The sequence below is a fragment of the Eretmochelys imbricata genome, chromosome 8 (genome assembly GCF_965152235.1).
Source record: "Eretmochelys imbricata isolate rEreImb1 chromosome 8, rEreImb1.hap1, whole genome shotgun sequence".
NCBI classification, from domain to species: domain Eukaryota; kingdom Metazoa; phylum Chordata; order Testudines; family Cheloniidae; genus Eretmochelys; species Eretmochelys imbricata.
Genome location: NC_135579.1, coordinates 68,592,726 through 68,609,839, shown reverse-complemented (window position 1 = coordinate 68,609,839; position 17,114 = coordinate 68,592,726).

The window sequence follows — 17,114 nt, the reverse complement described above, 5'->3', positions numbered from 1 at the left end:
TTTTGCTTCTAAAAGTGAACTGGGTCCATTGTACCTATACATGACATTCTCATTCAGTGTAAGCAGCTCATTTCATGAGGCTGTAACTAGATGGGAGCAAAGTAAAATGACTCACCTAGGTGAGCTCTTTAAAAAACCTGTTAGCAATTAAATCTTCAAAGAACTTTGAGTGTGAAATCTGAAAGTTCCAATTATAATTTTTTCCAGCTATAACATTCAAGGCCTGACACCCATTCAAATTAATGGAAGGACTCCCTCTTACTCAAGTGAGCAGAAGTATTAACTCCACATCAGCTCAGACCTAGCAGATATACTACAGACCAGGCCCAAATCCAAAAACAAACTGTACAATGCAAAGAAGCAGGAAAAGTTAAGGAGAAATTGCTGTTCTCCATGAAGTTCTGTAACACATACAGACACAAAACAAAAAGTAAGCAGTAGAATTTTCAGATACCATAGACCTTTGTGGAAATCCTCAAAAAGCCACATTCACTGCCACTTCCCATCCATTGTGGAGAAAAATCTCTCTGAAAAGCAGCCATATCCTTTGCCCACAGCCCACTAATCACCACAAATAATTAACTGAAATTATCTTAATTCCCCAGAGAGGACATGGGCCTGTAGATTACTCCTCATAGATTTCCTGGGACTACTGAGAAAGCCAAACATTTTGGTTATACACATATAAGAGACCACAGAATATTTTCAACATACATTTTGACAAAGACACCCAATCTATTATGTTCTAGGAAACACACCCTGCACCACCACCAACCAACCAACTAACTCTGTGCAGTATCCGCAAAAAGGATCATCCTTCTGGAAAGGGGCAGCGTAGCCGGGCGCAGACTCACCAGCGGCACCTCCTGCTAGTCATCTCAGGGAATTAGCTCACCAGCCCCCGGAGCACCCTCTTCAGGCCGGTGTCTCGCCTTGCTGCTGGCTCCTATGTCTCTCCTAGGAACCCAGTGCCCCTTTCACTGGGTGCTGCCCCCTAGCAGTACCCCAGAGTTCTGGGTCTCCCCCTCCCAGGGGAACCCCCACCCCACTATCCCTACCTCACCTCAGTCGTAGGCTCCTGCCAGTCACCAGCTAGCCCCCGTGCCCTGGGGCAGACTGCAGTATGAGCCACTCATCACAGGCAAGGTTGGGTTTGGACCTACTGCCTCTGCCTACCTGTGGCTGCCCCTGCAACCCCCGTACCTAATAGGCCTTCTCAGGCCTGCAGCCTAGGGCTTTCCTAGGCCAGAGCTCCCCGGCTCCCTTGGCCTTTCCCCAGCCCTGCTCCAAACTAGGTCCTCTGAGGGAGGGAACTGGCTGCAGAGACCTGACTAGAGTGAGTGAGAGAGAGAGAGATCCTCTGCTCCTGGCTTCCCGGGCTTTTATAAGCCCTGCTGGGTCTGGGGTATGGCCCCCAGCTGCAGCTGCTCTGGGAATCAGCCCAGCTTTTCCCCTGCCCCAGCCCTCTCCCAGGGCTATTTTAAACCCCTCTGGGCCCAAGCAGGTGTCCACCCCACTACAGGCAGTCATAATTTGGAAGAGTAAACACTGCTAATCCTCTGAACGTGCACTTCTTTATAGAATATATGCTATATGAGGCACCATGCAGATTTAACTATAGTCCTGTTACCACTTGGCCTAAGTGGTTAGACAATATTCAGGGTCTTGCCAGGCTGTTTCCAGTAGGAGGAAAAATTGATTATTTACTTCAAGTATTTCTTTGGTATACTCCTGTTTATTTACAAAGAATGCATGCAAAGTACCTATAAGCATACATCCTCACCTCTAGAACAGCCTCTCATGCATGGACATGGCCTTGCAGGGGACTTTGCCTCTCTCTCTCCACCCCCTAGAAGCCACTTCCTTGTCCCTGCAATGGTCTGTCCCAGGTGACATTTTCTCCCAATTCCCTCTCTGGGTTTTCTGTGGTTCAGCCCTCTGGCCAAATCACATGACAGTTCACATGTCCTTCTCGGCTAACTAAAGATCCAACTTAAAGCTCTCGACATATCCAGATTTATAGCTCTTTTGCCCCCTCAGCCTCATTTGAAATCCTCTGCTTCCTGGCCCCTTCTGAGAGTCCCTTGAACCTGCTCCTTATAGGCTCCTGCAACAGGCATCTACTCTAATCTTTGTGGGTCTCTTTCTCCTGTTGAAGACACTAACTCAAGGCTCACCCCAAAAGGAGCACACACTGCTCCCTATGGGTGAATCAGCATGACTGCCTCTGGCTCTTTGCAATTGGAACTCCTCTTGTTCCCCTCTACACTGAGTTCCCAGCTCTATTTCATTTGTTTTCTTCTTGCTTTACCACCACATCTGGGATCAGTTTTTCTAATTAAGCCCTATTACACCCAGTTGGAGCCAGTAACTAGCCCTTATGTTTCCAGCTCATCAGTGAGGTTGAGGGATTGTTGCTAAGTCATGGGCAAGATTGAGCCCAGCTTGCCTCAAGGGGCCAGCCAGCCCATGACAGTCCTGTTTCCCTGAACACAGTAGAAACAAACATCAGGTAATTTCTAAGCCTGCCTTTCCAGTCAGCCTGTACTGCTGTGCAGAGCTTCTGTCTCTGCTCCCTGTCAGGGTCACACTCATGACTGCTTCTCAACTGTCTGTTGCCTTTCTCTTGTCTTTCTGCCTTGTCATACACAGACATATACAGCTACAACCATTCAACAACCCAGCCTCTGTGTTTTCAATCAGTCCCAGGAAAATCCCTCAGTTATCACTGAATTAGTTCATGCTCAGGCCTTTCCACATGGCCCAGTGCCTTGGGTGGAGGCTTCTTATTATTTCCAGCCATCTACTCCATTAAGGGGCTTAACTGCTTCTTCCATTAGGCTGAATGAAGGCTGGTCATCATCCCCATCTGCTTTAATGAGATCTTTGATTGCCTATAGATCAAAGACATGCTTGAGGGCAGCCATTAATACCTTCCAGCATAACAGCACCTTACTGGCAGATTTTGTGTTTATGGTTTGGCAGCTGGAAAAATAGCTATTGCTTCCTCAGCTCTCAAATTAATGCTAGAATAGACTCCTACATGTGTGTTATCCTGGGGGTAAAAGTTTCCCCATGTCCTCTTCCCCTACACACATACCCACGTACTACAGAGCAGGATTTGGCCCTAAGTTAAGAAATGAGGCCCCACAAATGAAAACCTCTGATTTTTGTACACTCTATTAGGCAAATCTCCCATGTGACAATCTCTGAGATATGCCTTCTCCTAGGCAGACAGCAAGATTTTTCTCCTCTCGAGTTATGTAATTCTGCATACCTCGGCTTCTCAGCTGACAACCCTCTCACACTTGCCTGATCTATTTTTCCTCACCTCAGATAGGATCTCTCTTTATCAGGCACTTCACATAGCACTAAAAATGTCGGAAATAGAATGGGCAAGAGGGGACTGTTTTGATGCTACAAATGTTAGTGCATAGAGGACATTGATTCAAAATCAAAAGCGAATTTCAACACGGTCACGTAACCCTTACACGTAACCTTTCCGTGGACATTTAAGTGTTAGATGGAATCTGGGTCAGATTTTCATCTTATTTGTGACTCGATCTAGCAAGATACATAAGTACATGTGAAACTTTAAACAGCCAATTTGGTTTCAAGCCTTCCCATTTGGGACAACTTAGGTGCCTACGTTTATGTAAGTGTTTTTCTGATTTGGCCCCATATTGGTACAAGTCACAAACAACTCCACTGATGTTAACAGAATTAGGCTGAAGATAAACCCAGGTAAGTGAGACAAAAAACACTTGAATTAAAATGTACATGTTCCATTCCCATATGTGGCAATGACCCATGTTATTTAGAGAGGATTTAGCCTTTAGATTTTGTCAAGTCTTTACATCCCTGTTTCCAAGGTGCTTTGTTATTTTGATCATAAGTCTTGCTGTGTTTAGTGATGAACTATATAATAGACATTATACTCTAGGCTTGAATTACATAACAGTTGTTTCACCCAAGGAATGCAGTTCCTTGTATAACACAATACTGAAATACATATGTTATTAGCAAACTAATTTCTCTCTAGTTTTATGTTTAAAATAATGCAAATGGCATGTTCAATTATGTTTATGCTGTTTTTAAGTGTATTTCATAACATTTTATGAGGCTTTCTACTATTACCATTGGACCTGAGGGTTTCATTAAAAGCCTAGTGAGTGACTCTAGGCCAATGACAATAACATAAAAAGGGAAAAGCTTATTCTGTCAGAAGCATGGATTGTATTATAGAGACTTTGTTTGCAGTAGTGATCCCTAGAACAATGGTTTAATACTGGGTTAGAACTTTCTGTCAGCTTACAGTGAAATCAGTTTAGAAAAGGGTTGATAAGCAGCAAAGGTAAAATGAGGAAAATCTATATGATGGTTTCAGGATTTACTCATACAGAACCATTAGCTTTTCATAGTGATAGTTTTAGCATGTAGAGAAGTCCTTATTACTACTTATATATGTTACACAAGAGGGGGAAGAAAGAAATTAAATTTTCCCATAGGTGAAACATGATTTAGAAGTGTATATAAATAAATTTAACATTGAGCACACACATACACATATATAATATGCTCAATGTTAAATATATATAAAATACACGAATGAATGTTGAATAAATATGCTGTGGAACATATCAGAATTGCATTTTTAGTGTCTCTCTAAAACTGATGGACTGATTTTTACTGATTAATTTTACTGGAATGCCATTGTATCATCAGAATATGATTCAAATAAAATTTTACATACAGGATTATAGTGGTTGCTTACCATTCAGAATAGTTTTGCCTTATGACTACCAATTTTTTTCTATCTTCCTCCTTTCATTGTCACAGAAGTTATCACTGCCATTCTCCCTGGCAGTCAACCATATAATCTTGGCTTTATCTCTGATATGGCCTTCTCTTTTGATTCCCACATCTAGGCTGCATTTAAATCTTGCAACTTCTTCCGGCACAGCATCTCCAAGATCTTACCTTTCCTCCTGCCTGCACTGCCAAAAATCAGATTAACCCTGATCATTTTTCCCTTAATTACTCCAATTCCTCTTCTGCGGTCTTGATGCCTGTAACTTCACTCCCTTAAATCCATTCAAAATGTTGCTGTTAAAATAATCTTCCTGGATCATCACTGATTAGGTCGCTCCCTGTTTAAGTCCCCCTCCACTGGCTCCCCCTCCTTCCACCACTTCTCATGCAAACTTTTTGTCCTTCCTTTTAAAGCCCCTCACTATCTGACCTGTTATCGGATTACAAGGTCAGCTCATGCCTTCACACTGCCAGTGATGCCAGACTCCATCTCCCACTTCTCTGACAAGCACATCAATGCTTCTTCCCATACCTACTGGGAAAAGCTCCTAATCAAAGCCTGGAAAGACACCATTCCTAATCAAAGCCTGGAAAGACACCTGCTTCATGTCGCTCCTCAAAACTCACCTCTTCCATAATGCTGTCAGAAAATTGCAACTGGATAACTGTGATTACTGCTCCTGATTGGCTAAAAATTGTAAATATCCCATTATTGTTTTCCTTACTAACCTGCATCCCCCTCCTTATCACCCCCATAGATCCCCTTGCTTATTCATCCATCTGTTATTTCTTGACTTTTAGATTACAATCTCTTTGCATATGGGCTATCATTTGCTATATGTTTGTGTAGCACCTAACACAATGGGGATCCACCTGGTTGGTCTCTAGCCACAACAATAATAGAAATGTCAAATAATAACTATTAGTCTTATTTGTAGCCAACATGAATGAGAACTTTACATCAGAGCAAGAGGGAATTGGTCTTTAAATGGTAGGATTATTTATCCCCCTGGATCAGTTAGCAGTGGCTACCAACTGAAGAAACACCGAGAACTTGTTTTTTATCTTTTAATTTCTACTATTTCCTAACACCTTTCCATTTAAAAAGAGAAACAGAGTCCACTTAGTTACAATGATGTAAATCCAGAGTAACTACATTGCTGCTAGTGAATGTTCCAATGTAATGGAGAACAGAATGCCAGACTACCCCCACAAATGGAGAGAAAGACTGAGTACAAAAGAGGGGAGAGAGAGAGAGAGGAGGAAAAAAGGGAGGAGAAGCAGAGTGAGAAAGTAAGTGAATGAACACAGTTGGCAGAATTAGAGAAGACAGAATGATGTTTAATCCTCACCACATTCAGAAATAAGGCCCTGATCCTGTGACTTCCAACACAAAGGCAGATGCCTTCCCCTGCGTGGAGCCCCATCAGAGTCACCAGGCCCAGCAGCCCGCCCATGTGCGCCCATATAACTGGGGGCTAAATTCAAACGTCATCTCTGACAGCTGTCTTGCAATAACTCTTGCGATCACAGCAGCACCCTCACTTTACACATAAGTTTAAAAAAAAAAAACAACCACTTGGTAGGAGTTAGGTTTATTCCTGCCAAAAGGGCTGGGGGGGGGGGGATTTTAGTGTTTATTTCTACACGATGGCGCTCAGATGCCATGGTGAAGGGTGACCTTATGAAAAATTAGACATATTGATAAAGAAACGCTGAATTAGGAAGAGGGGGAAATGGCATGAGGATTGAGATAGTGTTTTAGAAGGAAAAATGGAAAGCAATTAAAGACGATTGAAAATTACAGAAAATTAGCCTGGGGGAAAAAACACAGCTACTATAAAAGATTGAAGAAGAGACATAAAGCTGGTGAGAGGAGGTAAAAAGGGAGAGGAGGAAGAAACAGCACAGAGGTGTAGTAAGTCATTATAGCCCTCTTGCTTTATCATGAGCTTATCTTTATTCCAAACTTTGCAATCTATGATTTCATGGTGATTTTAGTTTAGGATTACCGGACAGGAAGTGTGAAAAATCGGGATGGGGGTGGGGGGTAATAGGCACCTATATAAGACACAGCCCCAAATATTGGGACTGTCCCTATAAAATTGGGACATCTGGTCACCCTATTTTAGTCACTTTCAATGCAATAAAATGACACTTTTTCTGGCCCTTCACCAGGGATGCACTTGTGGTATATGTAGCTATTAGGGTGACCAGATGTCCCAATTTTACAGGGAGAGTCCCAGTGTTGGGGTCTTTCTTATTTAGGCTCTATTACTCCCGTCCCGGTTTTTCACACTTGCTATCTGGTCACCCTAGTAGCTATGTAACTGAAAAGATATGATGTCCTTCTGTTTTGTGAACACTGCTCCTTTAAAAGGACCAGAGTCTCCCTGCCTGCTAAGGTGGCAGCTGTGAGGCCATGCTGTCTTTCAGTTCCAATGTAGAATTGAGTTACTGTTGCCTCTTTAATTTATGGAGACATTAGATAGGTTCTCTCTTTTGCTATTGCCTTAAGCAGGAAAAAAAGGCATCTCGATTGAAAATGTTTTGCTCCATATGTAGCAGGGAAATCAGGTCAGTGGTGAAAGCTGTTTAGTTGTCCTGACTGTATTTCTATACTGTAGATTGATATATTATCCATATAGACAATCTGAGAAGCTGACTGGCATGCAACTACCACTTCCTAATTGGACTAGCCTGTCTGCTTTCTTCCTCTTCAGCTTCTCTACTGTTCCCCTACACCTGTCATTGGTCCCCCTGCACCAAGTAGTTTCTCAGTGACTCTTTACGTTTACATCTACACTTGTCCCCTAATAGCTGCAAATACTTCTACCGAGAAGCAGTGTCCACAAGAGACGTGTAACCAAAATTTGTGACCTGTGTAAGGTATGAGTGTCTACCTCACTCAGTACACGTCATTCCAGGTTTGAGTCTCTTTTATATTAAAGCAAATTACAAGTACTCCCACCACTGCCAGAGTGATGTAATGGGGTATGGAGGGGGGCTTAGTCTGAATGAGAGTCATGCCATATATGTCCTTTTTCCACTTTGGAGAGGGAATCACACTCATCATTCCCTGAACCCCTGCCAGTCTCTTGGCATTAGTGGACTTCTTCTGAAGACCATTAACTTGGGGTGGGACAGCATGGCTTCCAACAGGATTCCACTGTCTACATATGTAGATAGGACCCAGCATATCTAATAACTTGTGTGAGAGCAGGATAATTCAACATAGCTGGAAGCCCAATGAAGAGCCAACAGATTCACAACTGCATGAATAATTTTCGATCTTTTCCTCCTTCTGACCTTTTGCGGTTTGTTCAACTCCAATATACAACTTCGCTTTCGTAAGTGAAAGATATTATTTAATGAATTATGAAACTGAAAGCCAGATTCACCAATACAATGTTGCACAGGCAAATGGATAGTTCTAGTTAACACAATTTTCCATTTTAAATTGTTCCAACTATTCTGCACCACCAAAAAATGAATAGCAATGTTAAAATAAAATTTCAGAAATCTATAAAATATATCCTAATTTCTGATATTGCCAATTACACCTCTTTGGCACAAATATTCTACCAACTTCAAGAGGGTTTAAATTGTTAAGTGTAAACCAGTTTGACTCAAGTATTTTTCTTCTTTTCTTTAAGAAAAAAAAAAGTACATGCCTCCCAGGGAACAGACGTTGTAAAGTATTAAATTAGGATTTTACCTTGGAGCAAAAATGGAAAAAAATTAGAATAAGACTTTTGCATGGAACTTTGCATTGCACTTTAACCTATCAGAATTACATCAGGCTTGGATTTTCACACTGGCAAGGGATATGCTGTAGAATTCTGAATAGGATTCTTTATCTTAGAGTGACACCTGAGAGTGTTAAATTACAAAATAATTTCTAAGTTCAAGTACTGGAAAAACTTCTTCTTGGGTTAGTGGCAATTCTCAAGCAGGGACCATTTTGTACTTTCAGTGACATCTTTTAATAATAAAAAAGCTCTCTGTCTCCTAGAGTTTTTGTCTTAGGTTGTTGCTAGAAGACTTACATTTTAAAACGTCAAAGTCTATTAGGAATGAAAATATTCCTATGGGAAAGTGAATCAACTCATGTATTAATCATCAAGGGACAACCTGACATGGGAAAGACCTTTACATTTAGAGAAAAAACTGGTACTATAGGCAAAGCAGCTGCTCAGCTCCAACTCTGCAGTCAAGACTGACTTAATGGGACCAGTCCCATTCATGAAGTTAAGAACATGGTTAAGTGTTTGCAGGATTGGGGCCTTAGTGTTAAGGGAAGCTGCACATATTGATAAAAGAGTCCCAATATGAGACTAATACTAAAGCACAGTAACACTACATTACAATACTAAAGCACAGTAACAAACATTAATTCTGGATGGGTTTCAGAGTAGCAGCTGTGTTAGTCTGTATTCACAAAAAGAAAAGGAGTACTTGTGGCACCTTAGAGACTAACCAATTTGAGCATAAGCTTAATTCTGGAGTGAAATTATCAATAGCGATACTTTCATGGACTTCAAGGCCCAGGATTCCATCCATGTCCTTTAAAAAAAAAAAACTGTAGTATATAACCTGAAAAAACACCACCACTTAATCTCCCTCTAAGGAAGGACAGCAGGATTTTCATGGGGACGTTTGCATGCAGAGTATGAAGTCATTGAGTTTAATAATTTTTTTTTAGCATTTATGAAATTTTGGTAATTTTTTTGTATTTTCACCTAGATCAGGGATCGGCAACCTTTGGCCTGCGGCCTGCCAGGGCAAGCCCCCTGGCGGGCTGGGCCAGTTTGTTTACCTGCCACGTCCACAGGTTTGGCCGATTGCAGCTCCCACTGGCCGCGGTTCACCGCTCCAGTCTAAGGACTCAGTCCTGCAAACACTGAAGCACGTTCATAACTTTACTCACATGAATAAAGTTATGAACATGTGATTCATGTTTGCAGGATTGAGTCCTTAGATTGATTTATATTTCTAACTGCAGCTTTCACTACAGAAACCATTGTAAATTTTGGATTATAAACTACTGTTTAATGTGCATTATAGTGCATATTGCACTTCAGTGGGCTATTATAAGTTTTGTTATATTGTTTACTATGAATTTTAGTAAATATACTACACTGGGGAATATTGCAAGTAGTAATAATATAGAGTTTTTGTGAGGCTGGCAGACCAGGTCATGTCAGTGTATTCAGGCTAGTTCACTTGTGTATTAGTATAGATCAAAGCGATTGTTAAATGTATAAGTGTATTGGGTGTTTAAACTTCATAAAACGAATGGGACATTATGTACATTGTTTTCTCTTATCTGTATTCTCATGATGCAGCAACAAACAGTTACATTGTAAATACCCCTATAACTAAATAACTCAAATATCAAAGAAGCTTTGTGGAACGCTAATGAAGGAAGGGCTTGAACAGAAAAATGTGCTAATTCCAAAGCCAATGGCCATTGTGTGGGATGACCAGAGGTGAGAGACTCAAAGTGCATTCCTCACTCACCATCAAAGTAAAAGCCCAAATGGGTAGAGAGTCTGTCAGCTTGTTTTCTGTGAGAAGCAGCAATAAGAAGGGATTCAAAGAAAGATCCTGCATCTATGGACTGTTTGGACTCTTACAGGGAAGTGTACCAGATGCAAAGCAGGGCAATCTGGGTACCCTGAAAAGACTTTTGGGAAATTGGCACTTTATCACTGCCACCATTTGGAATTACAAACTGTAATTCACCTGTATATATATTTTACCAGCTTTAACCGCTCAATAACTCATTTAATTTCCTTAGCTAATAAATCTTTAGTTGTCTTTGAGGTAAGATCAGGCGTACCAATTGATCTGGAGTAAGTGATTCATCTCTTGGGCTGGGAGAAACCTGATCTGGTGTGATTTTCGGTTTAAGTGACCTTTTACCACAAAGTCCAGTTTGTCTGGATGACAAGATAGAATGGAGAGTCTGAGGGAACTGTCTTTGACTCCATGGTAAGACTGGTATAGTAGTCCAGGAGTTCACATTTGATACTGGCTTGGTGAAATCTAATTATAGAACACTGAGATGATAGCTTATATGGTGTTGAGTCCTCAGAGTGAGAGAGTATTCAATTTACTGAATGCAATCGGGGGGAGCAAATACAAGTTGCTCATAAGCTTTTTACTAGACAAATAATTGTTGCACTCTAGAAGTAACAGATATTGTCTGGCACAAGGAAGTAGCTATATAAGAAATGAACTGGAATATTAATTGATACAGTTATAAGTCTGTTAAAATCTTAGTAATACTGACACACACATTTGTAGCACCATATGCTTTAAAGCAGTGGTGGGCAACCTGGGGCCTGTCAGGGTAACCCGCTGGCGGGCTGCAAGAAAGTTTGTTTACATTGACCGTCCACAGACACGGCGGCCTGCATTGGCAGGGAACAGGAGCTGTGGGCGGCCATGCCTGCAGATGGTAAACGTAAACAAACTGTCTCACCACCCGCCAGCGGATTATCCTGATGGGCCACAGGTTGCCCACCACTGCTTTAAAGGCTCTGTTCAGTACAGTGAAAAGTATGCACGCTGACATATTGCATGATGTCTTAAAGAGTGATACGCTGCATGAGGTAATATCTTTTACTGGACCAACTTCTGATGGTGAAAAAGACAAGTCTGAAGAATTCTGAGAAGCTCAGAGAAGGTTTAAGTTTGTCAGATTTTTAAGTATATCATAAAAATCATACCCACTCAAACTGATGGTGAAGCTTTCTGGTAATATTGTTCTTTTAATACCTGAGAAACAATCCCTAAAATGTTTATTGGTATGAGTAATTCTTACTCCTGTGAGCAATCAATCTCATTGAAGCCAATGAAAATTTGATGCAGACACAGCAGAGAAACAAGGAGACACACATTGATGGAGTTTAAGCCGCAGGCTGCAACTTTTAGAAAAAAATTAAATACAGGGAAGAACCACTACCCAGCCATCACCCATAGTCTCCTGTACCAGGCATTTAATTGGTTCCATAGTGGGGTACAAGGCTTCTACCATATAACCCATAACCAGTGGAAGGGCTACAGGGATTCTAGCATACAACTGGTAACTTGGGTTAGGCTTGCCTCAGCCTATGCCCCAGGACTCAGCTCGTTCTGAGTCCTACCACCACCACCCCTGTGAAGAAAGGGTGCAGAATGGTGGTGACCTCGGCCCGTGAGGGCCACAAGGTCTCACCCTATCTCATGAGCCCCAAGCCCCTCCGCAAAATCCCAGATCTTATCTCTGGGAAATGTTCATTTTATCCTTTTAACTGCACTGGAAACCAACCACAAACTGCAATAAATTAACTATGCAAGCAAGTACCTCAGTTAGGTACTAAGCACATTCCCACAAGCCTAACCCACTGTGGCTTGAAGATGCTGCAAGAAAGGCAAAAAACACTTGCTGATCCTCTGCCAATTTGCTCATGGCAGAAAAAGTTTCCTTGCTGACCTCAAAACAGGCAATTGGCTAGACCTGCAACATTCTCAGGCCAGATTCCCCTTACCAGTTTGGGCTGGAGCTGCTTGAATGGAGCCAAAAGAGGCTCCAAATGGTCCTTGTTCTCAGTAAAATTGGGGGAGCTAGGGAATTCTAGTCAATCAGAACTCCTCCCCCACAACTGCCTAATGGATGCCAGAGACTCCAAAGGGCATGGGGGGGAAGGAGCTATCTGATGTCCCCCACCAAGTAACAAATTTCCTTGCTGATGGGGCTGTCCTCCTTTCACTGCTGGCCCCATCAAATTCTCCCACCCACTCAAGCAGGTGGGTGACATGTGTGAGTGAGTAAGGACTACTAATATAGTCATATGTTTTTAAGACCAGAAGGAACCATTATGATGATCTTTTCTGACCACCTGTACAACACAGGCCATAGAAATCCACCCAGTAATTCCTGCATCAAGCATAAAAGGCCTAGATGAGCTAAAGTACATCTTTTAGAAAGACATCCAGTCTTGATTCAAAGACTTCCAAGAGTCTTCCACAGAGAGGCTACCACACATTTAGGAAAGCTAGTCCAATGACTAATTACCATTAATGTTAAAAAAATTGTTTCCAACTATCTCCACTTTGAGTTTGTCCATCTTCAGCTTCTGGCCATTGGATTTTTGTCTGCTATTGCTATCGGAAATCTTCTCTCCATGATGTTACTTCTATGTTATGATCATCTCACCTCTTAATGTTCCCTTGGATGAATCAAATAGATTGTTGCATTGGAGTGAGACTAAAAAAACAAACAAAAAAAAAAAAACACACACACACCCCCCAATCGGTCAACATCCTTTTTTAAAGTGTGGACACAGTATTTCAGAAGTGATCTCATTACTGCTATATACTGTGGTAATATCACCTCCCCACTTCTACTCTATATTCCCTTGCTGATACATCCAAAGGTCTCATTAGATCTCTTAGCCACTGCATTGCATCGGCAGCTCATGTTTATTTAGTTATCCACTGTGATGCATAAATCCTTTTCAGACTCGCTGCTTGACCAAATACAGTCTCCTATCCTGTAAGTGTCACCTCCATTTCTGGTTCCCAGATGTATGACCTCACATTTGGTGGTATAAAAATGCCTGTTGTTCAAGTGAACCCATCTTTGTAGATCTCTCCTGTCCTAAATAGCCTTTATATGATTATTCACGGCTTAAGACCAATTACATATTGTGAAAGAGCAAACAAGAGGGCTGTATATAATTCAATAGCATCTCTATTATATAGAAAACCATGCTTATGAAAAATTGGCTATAGTACACAGTGACACACATTAAATGGAAAAATCAATTTGTTCCAGTGTCACATGTGATACAAGGATTTCAGAGCCCATATGTGGCATGTAATAGCACGAGAGCAGTCATTTACACATGATAGAACCTACAGACAGGCAGTGTCCTATTGTAAGGGATATATAGAACAGATATGCCTAGGACGATGCATAACTACTGATTCCTTCTGGTGCTCAAAAATTGGAAAAGCTATCCATCTCTGTTTATCCCAAAATAGGATCCACCAAGAAAGTATGAAAAATGTTTCACATCATGTGAGACACTTTATCTAAGGACCCACAGATCAGCCAAGGTCACGAGTTCCTCACCTCAAGAATAGAAACTAAACAGGCTAAATGAGAATATTAACTGCTTAGGCAAGAATATTTCATAATTTTCATATGGATACTTTCTCCCTCCCAACCTAGTTAAAAAGAACTCCAAGTTAGCAAACTATGATGACACCCTGCTTTCCTATGGAAAGTGGCTTATTGCTTAATTTTCATCTTCCCCACCCATCTCTTAATCCACTCAACATGCAATCTAGAAATGACTGGCTGTAAGATTAAACATCAAACTGGGTACACTACCTGTTATCCCAAGAAATCCAAGCTATGTTTTCACCCCAAATTATGAACTTTACATGGTTTTCCTTGTAAATCCAACATACCACGGATAGTCTTTCACCTCAAATTAGATGTCACACATTTGTTTGCCTTGAGACTCCGAACTATATCATTCTATATATGGATAACGTTTCTTGTTCTACAGTTTGTCCTAAATAATGTGAAATGCTTCTGTACTATCAAAGAATGTAATATGTCCTCCACATTTAGAAGATTATAAAGGATTTTGTTGTTTTTTCTTGTAAATAATTGTTGCAGTCTAAAAATAATAGAAATTGTCTGGCATAAGGAAGAAGGAATGTTCAAAGATATAATCCAGGGTATGATTTTGGAATATTAAGGAAACACTCTTAAAGGGGGATCCCAACTAATAGCAGGGGCTAATAATAAAATACAGTCCTTGAAATGAACCAAACATAAAAAACCTCCGATATGAAAAGGATTGAAGAAATTTATTCGCAAAAAGAAAAGGAGTACTTGTGGCACCTTAGAGACTAACCAATTTATTTGAGCATGAGCTTTCATGAGCTACAGCTCACTTCATCAGATATGCCATCTACTGGATACCAATGGAAGCAGCAGAGAAACTGAGCTGAAAGCTGAGCACTCACTTGGCATGTGTCCAATAGAAATCAGAGAGTGGCCCCATCCTGCAAACGCTGCAATAAGGTATATAAAATGGAGGTCACCCTATACAACTGCAGAGTTGACTGAACCTGACAAAAGCTCCAGAATCCTAAGTGTGACTGATGCTCAGACCAGCCATGTGGAAAGGACTCCCCTTCTCCCAATACCAGGGTTAAGAGGATAAGATGTGGTGAGGTTTTTTTTATTTTCCCCTCTTCCCCTCGATTGTATTTCCCCTTCTGTTCCTTAATATAAAGGACTGTGGGTTATTTTGCCAAATCTGCATTCTCTAGTGAGACCTACGAACCATACTTTAGATTTCAACTCCTTTATAAATCCAAGCAAATTGGCCAGGAGACTGAAAACAATAACTTCAAGCAATTGCTTTTGATATTCTAAACTTTGTCCCTTTTGGACCAATCCATTCAAAAAGTACTAACCACATGCTTAAAAAAACGTTTTAAGACAAACATCCTTGGAGGTGTGATAAAAATGTGTAGGGTGACCATATTTCCCAAAGGGGAAATGGGACACTGCATGGGGCTAGCCTGAGCCTCCCCCACTACTTGTGGAGCTGGCCTGAGCTGCTTGTCTGAGCCCTGCACCCCGCTTCCAGCGTGCTTGCCCGGGCCGTGCCTTCCCTCCGTGTGAGGCTGGGGCTGGCGTTGCTGCTTGCTCGAGCCCAGCCTGCCCCATGCCTGAGCCCTGCCTCTCCCTCTGTGGGGCTGGCATTGCTGCTTGACGCCCACATGTTCCTCCACACCCCACTTTTTTTTTTTTTTTTTTGACAGAAGTGGGCAACGGGACAAATACACACATCTGTCAAAAAAGTTGTGACAGCCAGGACAGGGCTTAAAAAAAGGGATTGTCCTGGCTAAACAGGATGTATGGTAATGCTAAAAAATGTGTTTGCACCAAGAAACAATGCACATTGCCTCGATTTCGTATTACATGTACTTATGATAATTAATTTTCATTTATTTAGTACCAACTGCTGAGTCTCAATTCTAGTCCGTGATAATTGCTTGCAAGACTGTATTGGGTGTACTACACAAAGAACATTGGTTGTGTTTACACTTGAGTGATGAAGTATTGATTATAAGTAATGTGGGTCTGGGTGAATTAGTACATTGTTGATTAAGAATAAGCAAGTGTCCTGATTTGAGAAATACTGTTCAAGTTTAAAGTTGACCCGAGAAGAACCCAACGTTAAAATTAGTAAGTTAATTTACCCTAGACTCCATTCTATATTGGCTACAATGCTTACTCAATTGGCAAACCTAGTCAATTAGATTTTAGATTGCACCTCAGGAAATTTATAAATACCCCCTTTCACACTTACACCATTCAGCTTCATATTTCCATCTGTAACATTATGGAGGCAGAAAATGTAAAAAGATGTAATATATTCTCCCTAGAGTTCATTTGGCTGCAATCTCAAAAACATCAGCATTCTATGGGTTAAGAAACCACATGGTACAATGAATCTAGGGTTGACAACTTTCCCCACCCCTTGCCCAATCCCTTTTCTGAGGCCACGCCCCTGCACACTCCATTCCCTTCCCTCCGTCGCTCATTCTCCCCCACTGTCAGGGTTGGGTTGTGGGGGGAGTGGCAGGGAGGGCTCTGGCTGTGGGTACAGGCTCTGGGGTGAGGCCAAAGATGTAGGGTTTGGGGTGCAGGAGAGGGCAGGGGATTGGTGTGTGGGAGGGAGTGGGGGTGTGGGTTCTGGGGTGGGGATGGAGATGAGAGGTTTGGAGTGCAGGACAGGACTCCAGGCTGAGGGTGTGGGCACCAGGGTGGGCCATAAATGAGGGGCTCAGGGTGCTGGAGGGGGATCTGGGATGGGGCCAGGGGTTGGGGTGCAGGCTCCAGCTGTGGGTATGGGCTCTGGGGTGGGGCTGGAGATTAGGGATTTGGGGTGCAGGAGGAGGTGAGGGCTCTAGCTGGGGGTGTGGGCTCTGGGGTGGGGCCAGGGATGAGTTTGGGGTGCTGGAGAAGGCTCCGGGCTGAGGAGGAGGTTGGGGTGTGGGAGGGGGTATGGACTCCGGGTGGTGCTTACCTCAGGTGGCTCCCAGGAAGCTGCCAGCGTCTCCTCCAGCTCCTAAGTGGAGGCACAACCACGTGGCTCTGGGTGCCTGCAGGCACTGGCCCCTCAACTCCTATTGGCCATGGTTCCTGGCCAATGGGAGCAGCTGAGTTAGAGCTGGGGGTTGGGGCTGTGCTCAGAGACCCTGTGGTCATCCCTCCA